Source organism: Mauremys reevesii, linkage group 8 (genome assembly GCF_016161935.1).
Source record: "Mauremys reevesii isolate NIE-2019 linkage group 8, ASM1616193v1, whole genome shotgun sequence".
In the NCBI taxonomy this organism is placed as follows: domain Eukaryota; kingdom Metazoa; phylum Chordata; order Testudines; family Geoemydidae; genus Mauremys; species Mauremys reevesii.
In genome coordinates this window covers 17,580,402-17,599,441 of record NC_052630.1, presented here as the reverse complement: position 1 = coordinate 17,599,441, position 19,040 = coordinate 17,580,402, and the positions used below count along the sequence as shown (strand labels likewise).

Here is a 19,040-nt window from a genome sequence, read left to right as displayed (position 1 = left end):
CTGCACTCTGGCATTTTGTTGACTTCTGTGTAAACGATTACCTTCATTTTGGGGGAGCGGGGTTGACGGGAGGAGGGGGATAAAAGACCACTCCAAGGTATTGTGGTCTGCAGATGAGAGTGGGTTAAGTTAAACCAAACCTTAATGTTAACATTAAATTAACACAAGTTTGTTCAGAAATCTGGGGGTGCCAACACCTGGCTGGTGTGTGCAAATGTAGGTGCTTACATATGCAAACAGCTGCACCTGCAGATGGCTCTGGAGGAGAGGAGGAAATGCGCACACACACACAAAATTTGACTAACAGTTTGCAATCAAGACTTTTTATTTACTCTAAACTTCATTAGTTGAAATTTGGGGAAGGTGGAGGGAGGGGAATTTGGGCCATTTGTGCACCATGTTCAGTTTTTGTCTTGGAATTACCTCCTTATAAAATGTGTCTTTCCTTTTTGTGCATCAGACTGCATTACCTGCCAATCTTTGCCAAGCTGAGGTGATCAGTGGGTGTTCTCAGAGACATTCCCAGTGGAACATTCACTACACACTTCTTGTAAATGGTAAGATATGCAGAGGGGGGCCTTGGACTGTAGTTCTGAACTGGATCCATTCTTAAGTGTTTGGGGAATAGTTTTTTTGTATTTTATTTCATAGGACAATAATTAGTTTAATGCTGAACAGTTTGACTCTAGCTAATTGCATTTTATGATGATAGTTATAGTATCAAAATGGAGGAAAAACTCTATGGTGACTGAACAAATCCCTAAGCAATCCTGTACAGGGATTAGTCAGGAGAGAGCCCTTGGGGCCAGGAATCACTGAGTAATAATTGTCTCTCTAACACTGTACGATCTTGGGCAACCCACTTTAACCATCCTTACTTCCTATTCCCCCAATCTATAAAATGGAAGAACCACACTTGTCTACCTCAGAGGCTTGTGAGGACTAATACTAAATATCCTTTGAAAATAAAGCATCCTACATCTTTTTCTCTTCTGCTGCTCCAAGAACCAGCCATATGGGCTCAAGTGCAATAATTGCAAGAAAGTCGTTTGGGGATCATCACATTTTTGACATTTCACTCCCACCAGATTGACATGTTTTTAAACATCTTTAATAAAAAAGTCAAGATTTGCATTTTGTATTTGAAAACTGTTAGTGTAGTATAGAAATTATAAGTGAGTCCCTGTCCTCATTTCCTGATTGGGAGTAGGTCATGGGAGCGGCTTAGTCATGACAGGTGAGGCAGCTGCTGCTGCCAGGTAGGTTGCAGGGAGACAGCCTAATACAGGACAAGGTAAAATTCCCCTTGTGTATTAGCGCCTTTAATCTGCTGGTGTTGGTGCTAGGTTGGAGTGTGCTCTCCCCTTAACCTGCCGTTTCCCCACGCATGAGATTCTGAGACCAGTGGTTTGGTTTGACCCATTATAGAGCTAGGGGCCAGTCACAGAATCTGATCTGGGTTCCAGGTACTGCCCCTATCAAAATTTGAGGGTACTTGCATCAAGCTCTTACATCGTTTGGTGATCAGCATGAGTGTGTGCGGCATTTTGATGCAGGCCCATCTCGTTCTGATGTTGCATGCACCCTAATGGATGTTGAGATGACATTATGGGGAAATCCTTCTGTTAAATCATCATAATAACGGTTAGCAGGACTATAGTGAGGGTTAATGAATTAGTATTTGTAAAGTACTACACTATTAGACATATCTGAAGAAAATACCATCTGCACACTACTTAGAAGAACCTTTTCATAATTAATTTTTCTCTCCCAAAGACACCTCATCCCATTGAAGAGGTTCCCTGACATTGCAATCAGCACATGAAGGACCTGAGCCATTCTGTTTCAACCCTGGTTGTGAACTCCCCCCCAAATTCGTGATAGGGTCCTGTGACAGGGCGTGCATACCACGCACTAGGCAGGAAAAGGTTAATCCCATGCAATGGGTGGCGGAAGTCCCGCCCCTTAGACCAGATGGGGCATGCTCCAAATGCTGCACTAGTATAAAGGAGAGAAGCCCAGCTCATTCTGGGCTGACTGCTGGAGACAAAGGATGCTTGGTGGAGGCTCCAGCCTGGGAGCCACTTCAGCTCCCAATTGCAGGAACCAGAGAGCCTGAGGCCCAGACTGGAGACTGGTTGCCTAGAGCCAGTCGACGGGAGTCGGAGTCCCAACCAGCTACCCATACAAAGGAGCTCGGAAATCCTGACGACGAATGGACCTCTGGCTTCAGGACTCACAGTAGGAAGTGGCCCGGGAGGGGTGTAGTGAGTGGTACCACGAAGACAGTCAGCATGTTGCGATAGGATCCCCTCTGACAGGGCAGTGACCACAATCACCAATGACAGGACCCTGGGCCGGGACGTGGTGGAGAGAGAGGGGCCAGGTCCCCCTACCAGCCCTGCTGCCACTCACCCCTGGGTGGCAGCCAACTTCTTCATCTCTGGCCATTGGGCCACACAGCCCTGACCCCAAGGGTAGCTGTGTTGAATCTGACCACTGTGAGGTCTGAAACAGTTGGGTAGACAGTGACTGTGGGTGTCAGCACCCCCATCACCTGCTGCAACAGGGGACGGGATGTACATACACCGCTACAGGTCCATTTCTCTGGTTTTCTGAAAGGAATTCCATTATTTCTGAGTTCACTATACGCCACTTCCACTGCACAGAGCTTGTTTGCTCTGCTCATAAATATATACTTTGTATTTCTATACACTGGGGTCCGTAATTCTCTCTGTGAATGCACCTAACACCCCTGAATCCTGTCAGGAGATGTGCGCACCCATCAAGCTGAGACTCTGCCCCAGTAAGTGGAATACACGTTGGCTGAGCTCTGGTCTGACAGACATCTTCACGCCATCCCTCCTCACCAGTGGATATAAATGTCATAACAGAGATCAGCCATCATGTAGTATACGTACTTTTCTTTTGTCCTTCTATTGTTCTGCAGGACTGAGACCGCTTTAAATGACAGTTGTGGCAAATTGCAAGTGCTGTGAGTGTATGTGGGGAACAGATGGTTCTGAATATTGTTAAACTTTTAATAACATGAGTCCTCATGCTATCAATTCAGTTGTCACACAAGAGCGTGTATTGAAGGAGCACTGTCAGGGCTGGAAGCTCCAAGGTCTCGTCTACCTTATTTTCCTATAATTATATGAAAAAAAATCCAGGCTGTTCCTTGTATGTGTGGACTTTAGATGCTTTGAAGCTCTTTTATAAAATCCCAGCAATCCAGCCATATAAATTTCCCTGCAATAACAAAACAGTTTGTTCTTAGTCTATAATCTGAGCTGTCTCCTTTAAGGCCCCCTCTCTCAGGGTTGGCAAGGTCCTAGCTACCTGGGTCCTCTTTTTCCAGCATCTCTCTTCCTCTCTGCTTCCAGGATACACTTGTTCTCTCTCTCTCTCTCTCGCCTTCTCTTCCACTGAGAGCTACTTGTTTCTCCTTTCCCTCAGGGGAGCATATTCCTTCGTGTATCTCTTTTTCTCTCTGCCTTTTAGGTCTCAAGCTCCTGCCAGCTCTCTCCCATTTCTCATTCTGTCCTGCTTTTCCTCTTTACGCAGGGTCTTTTCTCTGACTGAAATAAAAGAGGGAGCTCTCCTCACCACACTGACCCAGGATGAGGGGGCACTCTCCCTCTCTGTTAAGCTGAGGAGAAGGCAGTGTGCTCTTTACCTTTGGATATGGATCACTCCCATTTAAATCAATGGGCTTTACTCCTAGCCTGCAGAAGCATAGAATCAGGACACCCTTTTCTTCTTTCCTGTCTCCTCTTTGGCTCCACCTCAGAACTGGAGCACAAACCACCTAATGTGCCCTTAAAAATTTCATAGATCATTTATACAAAAAAACAGTACCAGCCTGCTTTTAGAACTTTTCAGTTCCTTGTACAATGCCAGCATGGATCACCTGGTGGGATAGCATTTTCTTGGATCGCCATGCTGCAGTAATGAAACAGTCCCTTGTTTTGAAAGGGATGCCTGCTGAATGAAATCCATAGCTACATACCTACAAACACTGAGGCCAGAACCTGTACCATAATTGGCTGTTAAATATCTAGCCCTCTTATTTTATTCATCTGAGTGCAAAAAGGCCAATATAGTCATCCAAGGAGCCACTTACTGATTAACTTGGTTGAGATGTTGAGAAGAGCAGAGACATCCAGATAAGTGCGCGAGTTCCCGTACACATTTCTGTGTGACTTGGCAGACATGTGGGCATTGAGCTTTCATGGAGCAGCTCCCCAGGAAAGGAGTAGGTGTATCATATGGTGTTGGTGTCCTCTCCATTGGCTCCCATATACTATACCTCTCCACTCAACACTCAAAGCCAAACCCTACTTGCTTTATGTACATAACTGGTCCCACTCAAGTCAATGGGAATTGCACACACAAATAAGGCAAACAGGATTTGTCCCCAAGTCATTTTTTGCAGGGTCAATCCAAAAATATGAAGGGTGTAAATACCGAAGAGGGCAAGCAAAAAGAGGAGGTATGAGCCAACTATTAGCTACAATTATGAGGGTATGAAGGTGTCAACTATGAGTAGGAGATGAAATTAAGCAAAGGAAACTTTAGGTTGAGTATCAGGAAAAGCTTCCTAACAGCATGGTCTATGAGACTCTCGAATCATTTCCCAGAGGAAGTGGTGGAAGCTCCAGCACTTAAGTCATTAGTGGACAAATAAATGGGTGTGGGATGATCCTGCAGTGGCAGAGGGACAAGGCAGATGATCTAATACACTCTGTAAATACTGTGGGTCAGATTTAGCCCCAGTCCAACTCCAAAGAAGTTGAGTTCTGCCCATGTACATTGTGATCTTCTAACTAGGAGAAGAAGAAGCATTAGGGATTTGATCCTGCAGAGAGCAGGTGTGGAGTGTTCATGAGTTAACATAAAAAGTGGTAAGCAAGGACAGGGCAAGCAGGGGACCTGATCCTGCCCCACTGTGAGTGGAGCTGTAAGGCCACCCAGCTACTGCTGCCTGATAGCAGGACTAAAGCCAAAGAGGTGAGCGTGCAGCTAAGCACCTCGTTAAATGCTGGGATCTCACTTAAACCCATATCTGCTCAGACTCACCTACCCCTTATCCTGAAATTGGTGGAAAGAAGGGAGCAGATGTACAAGGAGCTTGACACTCCTGCTCAGCGTAGAGGACTATGCCTCGGGTTGACCTTGCTTCTGGCCGTATGATGCCTCCACTCAGCCTTGCAAACCCTGTTGTGCACTGCACCAGGACTAGCAATTGGATCAAAGCCCTGGTGGGAGCGGGATGCTCACAGATGACAGATATGTGATAGTTGGCTAATCCTTAACAGAGACGGATGGAGTGTGGATTGGATATAGGCAAAGGAAACATGTGGACAATCAATAAACTAATAATACATTAATATAAGATACCAGAAGCCTTTTCAGTATGATTCTACAATATTATTATTATTATACAGCAGTTCCTTTACAAGAATTATGGTATGCAGACCATTCCAGGCCTTCCTTTAAAACCTCCTGAAAAATTACAAGCACCTTTAAATAGCATCAAACACCCAGTAACACTGATAATACTCTGCTTCTGAGACCAAATGCCTTAGCTAAATTGAGCATTATTTAGCTATTGTCGCTGAATTCTGTGGGAGTTTTGGAAAACTTCCACCTACTTGAAAAACGGTCACAATCTGACATTAATAGAACAAGACCATTAAAAAGCTTTATGGTATTCTGTTCTCCTAGTTCTGGTCCCTCTTTCCCTTTGTTGCTGCTGGCATTTTATGAATTATTGATGTGTCTAGGTGCTTCTGCTCTCCCATTTCCTCTGTAGTGCCGTTCCTTATGCCTGCATCACATCCTTCCTCTGAGCAAAGGACCGCACAACATAGTACCCAGATCAGTATAATTAGCACCTTTCACAGAGCTGCCGTGTCAGGATTGCTTCCATTCACTGACACAGCTCCTGCAGCCTGCATCACTTTGTTACAAAGTTAGTTTGTGTGTGTGCATGTCTGTACATATTGCTGCAAAGCCAGCACAACTTACTTCCCCAAGACAGGATTTCAGACTTCTGCAAAATTCAGTTCAATCTTCCCCCCTGATGCTTACCTTAGGGATGGGTAAACCTAGTGAGGTTTGTGGCTTTGTTTTCCCAGCAAATTTGGAGATGTGCAAAACTGAGTTTGTGAACCTTTCATTGCCATGATCATTTAAAGCCACATTTGTTTTTCATGGATGAATATTTCTTTCCCTACATTTCTCTAGTTAGAGGGAGGCTTCAGCAATGTGTTAGAAGTAGAATCAGCCCCCAAAACCTGGGTTGGCACAAGTGGTTACCCTGTATATCTAGTACAGAGGCTATATTTATTCTTTCATAAGTATGTCTCAGCTCCTGTTTCACACTGTGTGTATTTGATCTTCATTCCCTCATCCGGTTTTAATCCCCAATTGTCACAAGATTATTTCTTTCCCTTTCCCTCTCTGCTGCATTTCTTACAGTTCCTCCTAAGTACAATGCAGAACCCAAGGATGTTTGAATTCAGGTTGAACTTTTGAACCCACTGTGTTTGAGCGGGTTTGACATTTGGTAAAATAAAATGGTAAATCCCTAATTTAAATTATTCTGAGTCAATATTCACATTACATCGGCATTCACAGGCCGCAGTCAAGACCAGTCCCAGTTGTGCTAGATGCTGTACAAATACAGAAGTCAACATGGCTTCTCCCCCTAAAGAACTTACCATCCAAAGTCACAATATTTCCATGAGCACTGGTGGGCAGAACCCTTGGAGACTCCCATTGAAGTCAGTGGGGCCGTGCAGGATTCCACCTCCACGGATCTCATTGCAAGACTGGGCCACTAATATGATGACTGACATAGGGCGGGGGAGAGGGCAATACCAAAATATGGACACTTGTAGTAGACACAGATTCATTCCATTTACTTTTGTAATGACATAAATAAATAAGTTGATTCAGTGATCAGGACACTTGGATTCTTTTCCCCGTTCTGCCACAGACTTGCTGTGTGACGCTGGGCAAATCATTGCACCTCTGGGTGTTTCTGTTTTACACTCCTACCCTTTATCTGTTTAGATTGCAAGCTCTTCAAGGCAGGGACTGCCTCTTACTGTGCATTTGCACAGAGTGTAGTCCAGTGGGACCCTGGTCTCAGCTGGCGCTGTAGTACTGGGAACTGTGCCTTTAAGGGCTCAGCCTCCCAGACCGAGAGTAAGGGCAGGGCGCTGTGAAGCTCTTGTTGTTATGCACAGCAGTTGGAATTGGATGCCGAATAAAGCAGATCTCTGACAAGCCCCTTAAGTACTGAGTCATCCCTGAATACCACAGGAACCACAATAAAATTAATAATAACCTTTCCCCAACTATTGAGGGGTTAAGTTGGCTGGCCATAAAGCCCTGGCTGATTTCTTGTAGCCATCCCAGCCATCCCAGCAAGGTGATCTTGAGTTAGGGTTAGGGATGTGAAGGAAGAGAGGATGGTAGCCTTAGACATCACTTTAGGGAGGGTGACCAAGGCATCAGAGGGAGGCAGGATGATGTCACAGTTCAGAGCAACTGCACCTGTATCTCCCCTCCGTGGCCCAGCAAGGGCACCCGCTCTCAGGTTTCCAGCTCCCTAGCTGTTGCCTCTCTTGGGTGGAGACTCACGTCGCTCTCTATTCCGATGGGGTGTTTTCAGGCTGAACGGTTCCCTGCCATCACTGTGTTATTTCCCAGCAAAGACAGGCTGCCTAAGCAGGTCTGCTTTGCTTCTCTCCTTAGAGATGGTGCACTGTGTAATTGTGTCAGTTATAAGGAACATCACAGCTCTTTCTAAGCAAGCACATTTTATACTTAAGGCAAAAGCACTACAGAGAAGCATATTAAAAACAATAAAAAGAACCTGCATGCAGGGTAATAAGCTTCCCAGAGATCACGCCAACTCTGCTATGGGCTCTGGCAGGAGCAGACCTTCAAAACCCAACATGGGGTTGCCATGTGGTTTCAAGATCACCACACTCTTTGCTCAGACCAAGAACCACTCATGACTCTGTGAATCACTCATTTATCCAGTCTGGTTCTTTGTATAAGGAATCAGCCAACACAGTGGGTCTCTGCTCAAAGTGCAGCTTCAAATGCATGGATTCAAGGTGGACATTTACATTTCCCTCACTCTCCAAATATTGGCTAGGAAATCCACTTCACACGTATGTGTCCCCAGTAGTCCTTTGAAGTCCCTAATATCGTCTAGAGATTGCATTCATTGTGTCCTTCCTCCAAAAGAAATTCCATACAATCCCACAATAGTAAATAAACATTTGCATTTTCAGTACAATGGACTCGCAAAATATGTAAAATTAGTTGAATAAGGTTTAACTTCATCCTACAGGGTTTGTCCAGGACATTGCAGGATTGTCACAGATAGTCCAGTGGTTAGGGTACTAGCTTTCTTTACCAGAGAGACCTGCGTTCAATTCCCCACTTGCTTAGAAAAGGCAGAGAATGAAAGTGCTGGACTTGGTTCTGGTCCAACAATGCTTTTATGTAAACTTGGAAGGATTCAATTTTTAAATCAGTAAATGTTGGTAAATGTCGATTTCACCGTACACGCACAAACTGACGAAAAAATATTTCCATCGATAGCAACTGAAATTTACAGATAGGCACAGTATGTAAAATGTTGCTTGAGAATGTATTAGTTTCATTTAAGGATATTTACTTCATATGTTTTGACATGTGATGCTGACAATTTGTGTTTATAACCATTATAAAGCTTTAACTGTTTGGATCTCACCATCTACCGTTGTTAAATAATTATTGTCTGAGTCCCACATACCATAATCTCCGACAACTGTGAACATTTAAATAGACAAAAAGAACAGGAGACAAATATCTAGACAAATATCGAGAATAAATGCTTAAAAATAAACACTGATATTATCCATTTAAATTATAAAAAATAAATAATGAATTCTGCCAAGCCTGCTTTTGTGCCAGTGCAGCTCCACTGACTTCAGTGGTGCCGCTCAGGATTTACACCAGTATAACTGAGAACAAGAATCAGGCCTGCTGCCCAAAGGGAAAATGCCCCAGCACTAAAATGGTGACTTAAGTACAGAGTCTCAGCACTGGCTTTGAATTCCCCTTCTGATATCAGTGTACGTTGGGACCATATGGGCTTGGGGGTATTTTTATTGTTAATATTTAATTCAGTTTTTTTGTTTTATAAACTTATATTCCATGGAGTAGTTGGAGGGTGGGAATCTTCCATGGAATGTTATATAACATGTATTTGTTGGAGGACCAGGGGGGCTAGACTAAAATAGCTGCATGAAGCATGAGCTCTGAGAGGATGGCAGAGTTATTTGCCTCTATTGACCCCCAAAACATACTAAACTCCCCCCTCAACAAACAAACAAACAGGGTTGCAGAAGATGGATTATCCAATAAGAGCTGGACATTTAAAAGAATAGCTCTCTAAGAGAAGTGTTTCCAGCTCTTAACGTAGAGAGAGCTCTCAGACTCATAATGGACACGTGGCAGCCAAATCAGGTAGAAATGCCAGGACTGAAGGAAATCAAATGGCTACCACGGTGGACGTCTGGGAGTTGATCTCTGAGTTTAAGGCCCTGAAAGCCGATCTAAAGACCAAGTTTCTGGCAGTAAAGAAGGAAGTTACTGACTTGGAAGAGCGAGTCTGTGTTAGGGTTAGGGTTAGACTAAGGAGAGAGATGGAGATAAACCTGCAGAGCTCCATGGCACAGAAAGAGGGAAAGACAGAGATGCAACCTAAATTGGATGATACAGGGGGGAAAAAGCAAGAAGGAACAACATCAGAATTAAGGGACTGCCTGAAAACACTGAAGAAGGAAAACCAATCTGGTATGTAAAAACTTTAATTGCAGAGCTGTTAAATCTGAGCTGTCTGGAAGAGGTGAAAGTAGAGAGAGCACATTTGATGGAGCTCCCCCCATCTGTCCCTAACAATAGTAGACCCAGAGATCTAATTGTGAAATTTCATCATTATCAGCAGAAAGATTTAATTATGAAAAAAGCCAGAGAGCATTCAGAGCTCACATCAAAGGCAACAGGCTACAATTTTTCCATGACCTCACTGACCTAGCCTTAAAAAAAGAAAATATATGAGGGAAATTACTGAAGCACTCAGGAGGGGAGATATCCTTTACAGATGGGGATTCCTATTTAAACTCTCATTTAGTTCCAAAATAAGTATTATGTATTAAGAGATTTTAAACAAGACAAAATATATACTCCAGTTGCTTGGGACAGAACTCCCAACCTCAGCCATACAAGAGGATACTCCAGAGGTAAAAACCAAGGATAAAATGCTGGAAAAATCCTGGCAAATGGTGGTTCCCAAGAAAAGGAGGATAGGATAAGACAAAAGACTCTTGAGACCATACTGACAATAGCAGAAGTGAAGCTGAACCAAACGACTCAGACACCTGAGAAGTAATATAAAGATTATCCAGAAGGGACTTCCTGGGAGTCATCAAGAATGAAAAGTTGTGCAGTAACTATCTTCATGTTAGAAAAAGAAAGAAAACAGTGCGATGTTTGTTTTAATTGGGATTATTATAACTTTGTGATAGCTGTGTTCTATATTTCCAAAATTAGGGACTGTGGCAGGGCAGCAGGGGGTAAACCCCTTGAATGTCCTGCTAAAATGCTGGCTAAGCCCTGCTTTTTGGTAAGGAGACTAAGTGCCAGGGCTCGGGCAGCCAGCAGAGGGCCCAGCTGCAGGCCTTAATGAGGGCTGACCCACAGCAATGACTTGAGTTAAATGCCAGCAGCTGGGCTGAGTAAAGGAGGGCTATAAAAGCCCTGAGGAAAGCTCAGTCAGCAGGCCAGCCTGGGAGGAGACAGGATGGCTATATCGCTGTCTCCCCACCTAAAGAAGGGAGCCTCATGGGCCAGCACACCCTGGGGATAAATGTGGATAACTGTTGGGGGGAACAAAGTGGGGTTGCACTGTTGCGCTGTAAATAAAGACAGAGGGTGAAGCACTGAAGAAGGTGTGAAGACTATTTATTTAACCAGCCAACACAGGGCACAGGCACAAGAGGGTGACAGGGAAAATAAAGGACAATAAGGGGGGAGTGGGTAGGAGTGGTCCCAGAGATGGAGGAGATTGGAAGAAAACAGAGAGGGGATGGGGAGGAGCCTTTATGGGGTCAGTGTAAATTCCCTTCATGTAACTCAAAGGATCAGGTGGTAATCTAGCCCGAAGGGCGAGAATTAAGCTCCCATTGGTGGAAAATGTCTCTCCTTTGGACTGCAAGAGAAGCAGTCCAAGTGTTCATGAGGCACGTGGGGGTTTAGATTTCAGCAAATCACAATAATCTGGGGACTGATTTATGTTATTTTGGTATTTTATTTTTGGATTCAAACTAAGGGGAAGGCAGGAGAGGGGAGGAAACTGGGAAGCAGTGAGGAAATTATTACAAGAAATAGAAACCAAACCATATTCAGGCATACAGCTGTAATTAGAAACAAGCTGTAATTAGAAACAAGAGAGACATTGTCCACACAAGGGTTCATGTAATCACACAGCTAAAGAATCACAATAATTTCAAGTTTTTCAATAAACTAAGTAATTATTCTCTTCCTCTTAAAGTAAGATCAATGGCTCTTCCTCTTAAAGTAACATCTTTAAAGTTCAAGCTCTCGGACTGTTGAAGAGAATTGTACCCACGAGGAAAGAGATTACATGTTTTATTCACACCCTCGTCGGTTATATACTCAAAAAGATTTAATGTTAATCTTTAAATCCCATGCCTAGATTAACCAATGTGCGCACTGTGAATTTGCATAGGGCCCCCATCTGAGGGAGGCCTCTGACCATCAGATTTAGATGTGTGGCATTATGACAGAGGTTCAGTGTCCCTCAGTTTTGGCCCAACCACCCCTCTGTGATGACTGAGGACAGCCAAATCTGAGCGAGTGGCATTGTGACCTGGTGCACAGGGATCACAGCACCATTCAGGCTTGGCCTGACCACCTCTTTGTCATGACAGGGGAGAGGTGGAGAAGACAACTGGGTCAAATTTGAACAAGCTGTGCCCCCCTGATTTCCCTAGTGCACAGGGCCACCAAATTCTTTATTCCAGCACTGCTAAATTCTTAATGAAACAGACAAAGTCTGCAGAAATTGGCACCATTACATGGTCAGATCATGTACCATTGGAAGTAATATTTGTTAGCCTGGATGGGTCCCTAAGACCACTTTTTTTGGAAAATGACCTGCTTGCTTCTGTAAGACAGCGATTGGGTTGCAGCAATTAAAGAGGACATTGTTCAATATTTTCAAATAAATTATAAAGATTAAAAAGTCATCTTCTCTGGGAGGCAGGTAAAGTAATTTTTAGGGGGCAGTTGAAAATCAGAGCCTCTCAACTGAAGAAAGAGAGCTCAAGAAAAAATAAAACTAGAACAAGAGATAAAAAGGTTATAAGACATTCATAAAAACACAAGTTAAAAAAAAGTATATCAACCATTAACTAATATAAGGGGAAATTTTAATATGTTGATAACAGATGCCACTGAAAAAGACCTTTGGTATACAGGGCAGATGTTTTATCAAAAAGGAAATAGAAGTGATAAGCTATTAGCTTGAAAGCTTAAAAGGATTCAAACGCAACATATTATTCCAACAATTAAAACAATCAACTACTTATTGTAAAAATCTCTATACCTCAGATACTCCAAGTTCTGAAATTATTCAGAAATATCTGAAAGTAGCAGGCTTGTCAAAAATAAACAAAACTGATAAAGATACTTTAGGTAAAATAACAGAAGAAGAAAATCTTAGAGGCAATAGCAAGTATGAAAAGTGGTAAAACTCCAGGACCTGATGGCTTTCCAACTGCATTTTACAAGGTATTTAAGGAAGCATTAGTGAGTCCCTTGAGAACTACTTTCAATGCTGTTAGGGGAAGAACTTCCACAGCCTATAAACAAAGTTGGAAAAGACCTTACTTGTGAAGTTCTTATAGGCCCATATCACTGCTGGATCATTGGCTGAGGCTACACTTGCACTTCAAAGTGCTGCCGCGGCAGCGCTTTGAAGCGCTAAGTGTAGTCAAAGCGCCAGCGCTGGGAGAGAGCTCTCCCAGCGCTGTCCGTACTCCACCTCCCTGTGGGGAATAACGTACAGCGCTGGGAGCTGCGCTCCCAGCGCTGGGGCTTTGACCACACTGACGCTTTGCAGCACCGCAATTTGCAGCGCTGGAGAGGGTGTGTTTTCAAATTTGCAAGTGTAGCCATGGCTGCTAGCTAGCTAGCTGATTGCAGTCTGTGCTCTGAGTGTATATAAATCCAGATCAAAATAGATTCATTAAGGAGAGAAAAGTGTCAAATAATATTCAGAGTACCTGGAATCATCCACAATGCCAGATCAGAAAAAAGATCCATTTATTTTATCATCATTTGATGCAAAGAAAGCTTTTGATGAAACAGAAAGTTCCACTCAATTCTAAGTCCTATCCCATATGCACATTGGACCCCAGGTCCTTAAACAGATAAGTGTTTTCTATACTAGCCCAAAAGTAGCTGTGCAAGTTAATGGAGTTAAATCTCCCCTACTGGAATTATGCAGAAGGACTAGGCTTTATAGACTGTCCGTTATTGCCTTTACTTTTTGCATTGGCCATGGAGCCTTTTGTACACAGGATACAGAACAATGACTATCACAGGAATGAAACTTGCAGGAACACAATAGAAAATAGCTATATATGCAGATGATGTGATATTATTTTTATCTAAACCAAATATTTCCTTAAAATTAATATCTAAAGAAATCCATGTCTTTGGGAAAGCCTCTGGATTTAAAGTCAGTAATACCAAATCTGAAATGCTTGCTATAAATTTGCCAGACTCATAGAAGTCATTCCTCCAGAAAACATTTGAGTACAAATAGGCAACAAATCACGTAAGGTATGTGGAAATTCAAATCTCAAACCTAGGAGAGCTCTGTGATTTAAATGTCAAACCACTATTTCTGCAAATGAAAAAAGATCTAGAGTGGTGGGGGAAGTGTACAATAGTTTGGTTGGGAAGAACAGCCACAGTCAAAATGAAAATTTTGCCAATGATATCTTTCTTGTTTCAAAATCTTTCTGTAATCACCCCAGATAAAACCACGGCAGGAATACAGAGGATGTTGTTAGAATTTACAAGGAATAAAAAAAGACCAAGAGTGAATGCACATGCTTTGTACAGACCCATTAAACAGGGTGTATTAGCTGTTCCAAATATTCTATGGTATTATCAAGCCAGCTAGCTCAAAAGACCAGTGAACTGGGGTGCTCTAACCCAGCCAAACTCTGGGTCTTTAAATCAACAAGAAAATTGTGGCAGTGTAAAGTTTGCTAGGCTACCATCCATTCATAAAAACATCATGCCCTCCAGAAATTTATACACATCCTTTAGCATAGGCTACTCTCTGGGTCTAGGATAGAACTAGAGATATGTTCTTTCTCCTTCCCAATGACACCCATTGCAAATAATCCATATCTTAACCCAAATCACAAACCAGAGAGCTTCTAAAGATTGGGAAAGCCATGGAATACAAGTGGTTGCCCAGCTATTCAATAAAGAAACTTTTTAAACATATTTAGAGATCAAAACTAACTTCAGCTGGCCCACTCTCCCATGATATCAATTCTTTTAAGTTATGGAATTACATTTTTTAACTTTCTAGAAAAGTTTATTTTTATACAGGTTTCAGAGTAGCAGCCGTGTTAGTCTGTATCCGCAAAAAGAACAGGAGTACTTGTGGCGCCTTAGAGACTAACAAATTTATTTCAGCATGAGCTTTCGTGAGCTACATTATACAAAAACATTATAACTAAGTTGTAGCAATCTTTGCAGACAACTTTCTAACCATAAAAGAAGTCCATATGTGACATGCTGGGAAAAGGATTTGGATAGACAAATTACCCCCAGAGGAATGGATCTCATCTGCAAAAGAAGACCAGCAATCTCAGTTGTAGCACAATAAGAGAAAAACCCTCCTATGGCTTCCTAGCAAAAATGGTCACACAAAAAGAAATGAAGAATGAATCTTTCATCTGCTAATAGCTGCAAGGCTACTGATAGCCTCTCACTGGAAAAATAAAAATAATCCAACTCTAAAGGAATGGTTCAAAAAATACAGGAGGTTGTTGTTATGGAAAATGTAAAGCACCAATTATGAACCCAGCAAAATAGACTGAGGACAAATAGTTACTTAGATATTTGGTTACCATTTATTCAATATTCAGACAAAGTACATCTGCCTGCAAAAATACTCTGTCCAATTTGGGGGGAATATTAACATCTGATAGATGTGCCTGGTCTGTTAAATATGTGTAATCAGAGATTTCACTAAATTAAATAAAATCACTACAGACAATGCCATGAGTGTTGTAATAATACTCATTCTGCAGTATGGTTAAATCCTGTTAATAGAGAGAGCTGGTAACTGTATTACTACATAATGTCTCTTTAAACAAAAGCTTACTGTTACAGTGATTGTTTTGTTTCTGATATTGACATGGCAAGGATTTGTAAACCTGTTAAAATGTCCTAAATAAATAGTAAAAGAAAAAAAGTGCACTTGTTTCCTTAAGAGATCAGAAATGCTCTGTCTCTAAAATTTAATTGGGTTTTAAAAGGCATATCATTTACCCAAGAGTACGGCAGTTCCTGCTCTCTTTTCTCCGATACAGATGCATAACAAGCAGTTTGGGGGATTATTTTTAGTGGGTTTAGTGCTGGTGAGAGGTACCAGACTGGTGGCTCTGGAGACCAAAGACATCTACTTGCCTACAGAATAGTTAAAGGAGAAACAGCAGCAGTGCCAGCTTCCTCCTCACCCCACACTGCCCTACAGACACTGTACATCAGAGGTGAACATTTACAATTGCCCAATAACACAGGGTGGGAGTGGCTGTCCAACATCACCATAACCCACATGCCTGAAGTAAGGGCAAACAATCATACAGGTCAGGAGTTAAAGGTAATAGGAGAATGTAGGCACAATCAGACAGGATAAATTGCCAGGGTAAGGCCTCTGATGCCAAGAATCAAGAAGCAATGAGCTTGAATCCAAATCTTAGCTCTGAACACTCCTGTACTGACGGGAAGTTCATGGGCAGATCTGAATTTTGCAGGATGGGGATTGTTATTTAGACTCTGACTATATATTAAAGTTTTATATTGCTGCCTATCCCCGTAGTATCTGAATGCCTTCCCGGTAAAAGCGATAGCAATAGTGTAATCCCAAGTGGACTTCGTGGCGTACGCTTGTGCCTTCTTTTATGTCTTCCACAGAACTGAGTGCACTGTCGGCACTGAACAAAGATAATTAATCATCATCTCTAGTTTTAAGAGACAGAAAGAGAAGTCAGATGGAGACAGGGAGGGGGTTAAAGACAGTTATGTGATAAAGCAATGAGTGGAGATGGGCTTTTTTTTCTTTTTTTTTTAAGATCGGTGACCTTGATCTGTCTAACATTTATTTGTATCCTCCAGACTTTGCAGTGAAACTGGAATAAACTCACCTTTCTGGCTCAGTTTCAGGTCTGCCTTTGAGAGACAGGGAATGGCACCGACATGCAATGTCAGTGATCCAGGTCCTCCATTAATTCCTGGGGCAATGATGCTCATGGCCCATTTAATCAGGAACCAAAGTGGGTAGTAATGTGTTTTCCATGTTAATGCCTGTGCACGTGGCATCAAACCATCTGCCACGTGGATCCAGCTGGCAGTATGGGATTCACATGCCCAATTTGCATGGGGAAGCAGGGAATAAATGCACATCCTCTCTGCCATAAAGAGCTACCGCACCTTATTCCATGTACCAGATGGCTGTTTAATGCAGGGCCCCCTCAAGACTGATTTGCCACTGTCTTGAACCATCTACTCTCGTTCACACCTGTGCAAAGTGGATTTCAAATGTTACCAAATCAGTATTCCCCACCACACCTGTAATACGGCCCCTTTGCGCAGGTGTGAATGACCATGCATGGTGAAAGGCTATGATCAAACACTGCCCTAGGTGAGACTGAATCTGGGACTCTTCCCACCAAAGCAATAAAGATATGGGGACATTCATGTACAGCTCTCTAAAAGTGCCCCCTGTTTTACTTTCACAGCTCATCTCCCCTTATGCTGGCCCTGGGTTAGAGCGGTCCTTTAATTCTTTAGGAGCTTAGATGCTCAAAGGTGAGCTTTTGGGGGGAAACTTTTCCTTTTGTGTTGTCTGCAAAAGGGAAGAATCTTTCCTCTAAATCATCACCTTCCTTGAAATGAACAGAGATTCCAACCTTCCACCGTGGCCAATATAGATAGACCCCACCTCCTTCCTGTGTATCCCGTAAACACGTCTTCCTGGTGCTTAATGTAGAAAATGCCTCTGACAAAGATGCCACGTCCCTTACATCCAGCAGAGACTCCAGACGTCACCTCCCTTGTACCCCATATAGTATCAGCCTCCCTTTGTACTAGGGGAAGGAGAGGCTTGACTGTTTGTCTGTCTATCTATACTTTTCTAATGGCTCCATCACCCTAGTCTCTAAGCAGTAGATAAAACTAGGAAAGAAAACTCAACCAGAGAAGAACAGCAAATAAAATGAAATAAGACAGTCCCCCTGGGCACCCATTAGGTGTGTGGGGGGACGGGACACACAATCATGATACATGGAAGCAGAGCTGTTTCTCACCCTGCCCCTTTGCCTGGCTGCAATGGCCTAACAGCTTACAGTGCTGACCCTGATATATTTTCATCCTTTGCCTGTGATATTTCAGTATGTATCCAAGTAAGCAAGCACACACAAAGAGCAGAAGAAAGCTCCTAGCACGGCTCTTACATTTGGGCTGGTCTCTGGATGCTGACTGCCAGTCCCTCTCAGTGTGACAGAGGAGAAACAAGTCATCCAGACCACCAGGGACCACATTTGCTGTTGCCTCGTCATTAGCCATCACTCTCACTTTTGAAGCTTGCCAAACAATGACAAATGCCTGATACTGGGGGAATTCAAGTGAGGACATCTCTCGTGTTTGTGTTAATGTTGTTTCCCCCTCCCCGCCCCTTCATGAAGGAGAGGCGGGGGAAGGAGTAAGAAGGAGGGCTGGGCCATGGTAATAAATAGGAAAGGGGAAAAAAACGGGGAGGGGGAGATCAAACAGGAAGAGACGGGTCAGTGAGAAGAAAAGAGTCCTGATGAACAGCCACCCATTCCAGTGCCTGCCTGGATTCCCAGCACCCACCAGTCCATTGCAAAAGGGACTGTGCTGACATCCCAAATAGACTCTTCTATTTTCAGGGCTTTAGGACTCAGGTGTAAAAATTCAGTCTAGGGTGTTTCCTGCTAAATCTGGCCTCAAGCATGTGTGCAGCTTGTTTGCATTTTGTATGGTTTACCAATCTATTGCTCATGAAAGCTTGAGAGCCCTGGTGACAGAGATACTATAATTTAACCATAGACCAGGTACTGCACAGGAAAAAAAACAGTACAAACTTCTCCCATCAACAGCCCTCAGTCCTAACCAGAAACAGGAAAAGAACAGTTTCCACAGCTCATTTGGTCCTTGACTTCTCTGCCCCTCCACTGTACCCCATATACCCTTCCTTTGCTTTAGAGGAAGGACAGACTAGAAACTGGACTGAGACCCCTCAGTGATCTGAAGCTAAGCTTGTGGGCACTATAGAAATGCTTGAGACAGACAGACTGCAGATTCCTGTCATGCTGGCAACTGAACAGCCTTCACATCATAACAGCTTTCAGCCCCAACTGAACTAAACTGGACTTGAACTCCTGCCCCAGTGCTATATAACTCCATACCCCAACACCAGTTACCTACAGCTAAGCCATAACCATCTAGATGGCTAGATAATGTAGAGGATAAAAACCAACCAAGCAACAGAAGTTATGTTTTTTTTCAGTTGCTTTTATATGTTCCTACTGTATTACTTAAAAAGAGGGTTGTTGGATTTTTATTCTATTTTTGGAGGGGGGGGAAATTGCAGGCACTTATTCCATGATGCA

General features: G+C 43.0%; 1 long non-coding RNA gene across 2 annotated transcripts in view; it reads right to left on the bottom strand.

Annotated features, from left to right (window-relative positions):
* The window catches only part of LOC120369675, a 43,060-nt gene that overhangs the window by 1,242 nt on the left and 22,778 nt on the right, over positions 1–19,040 (bottom strand). The window lies entirely within an intron of this gene.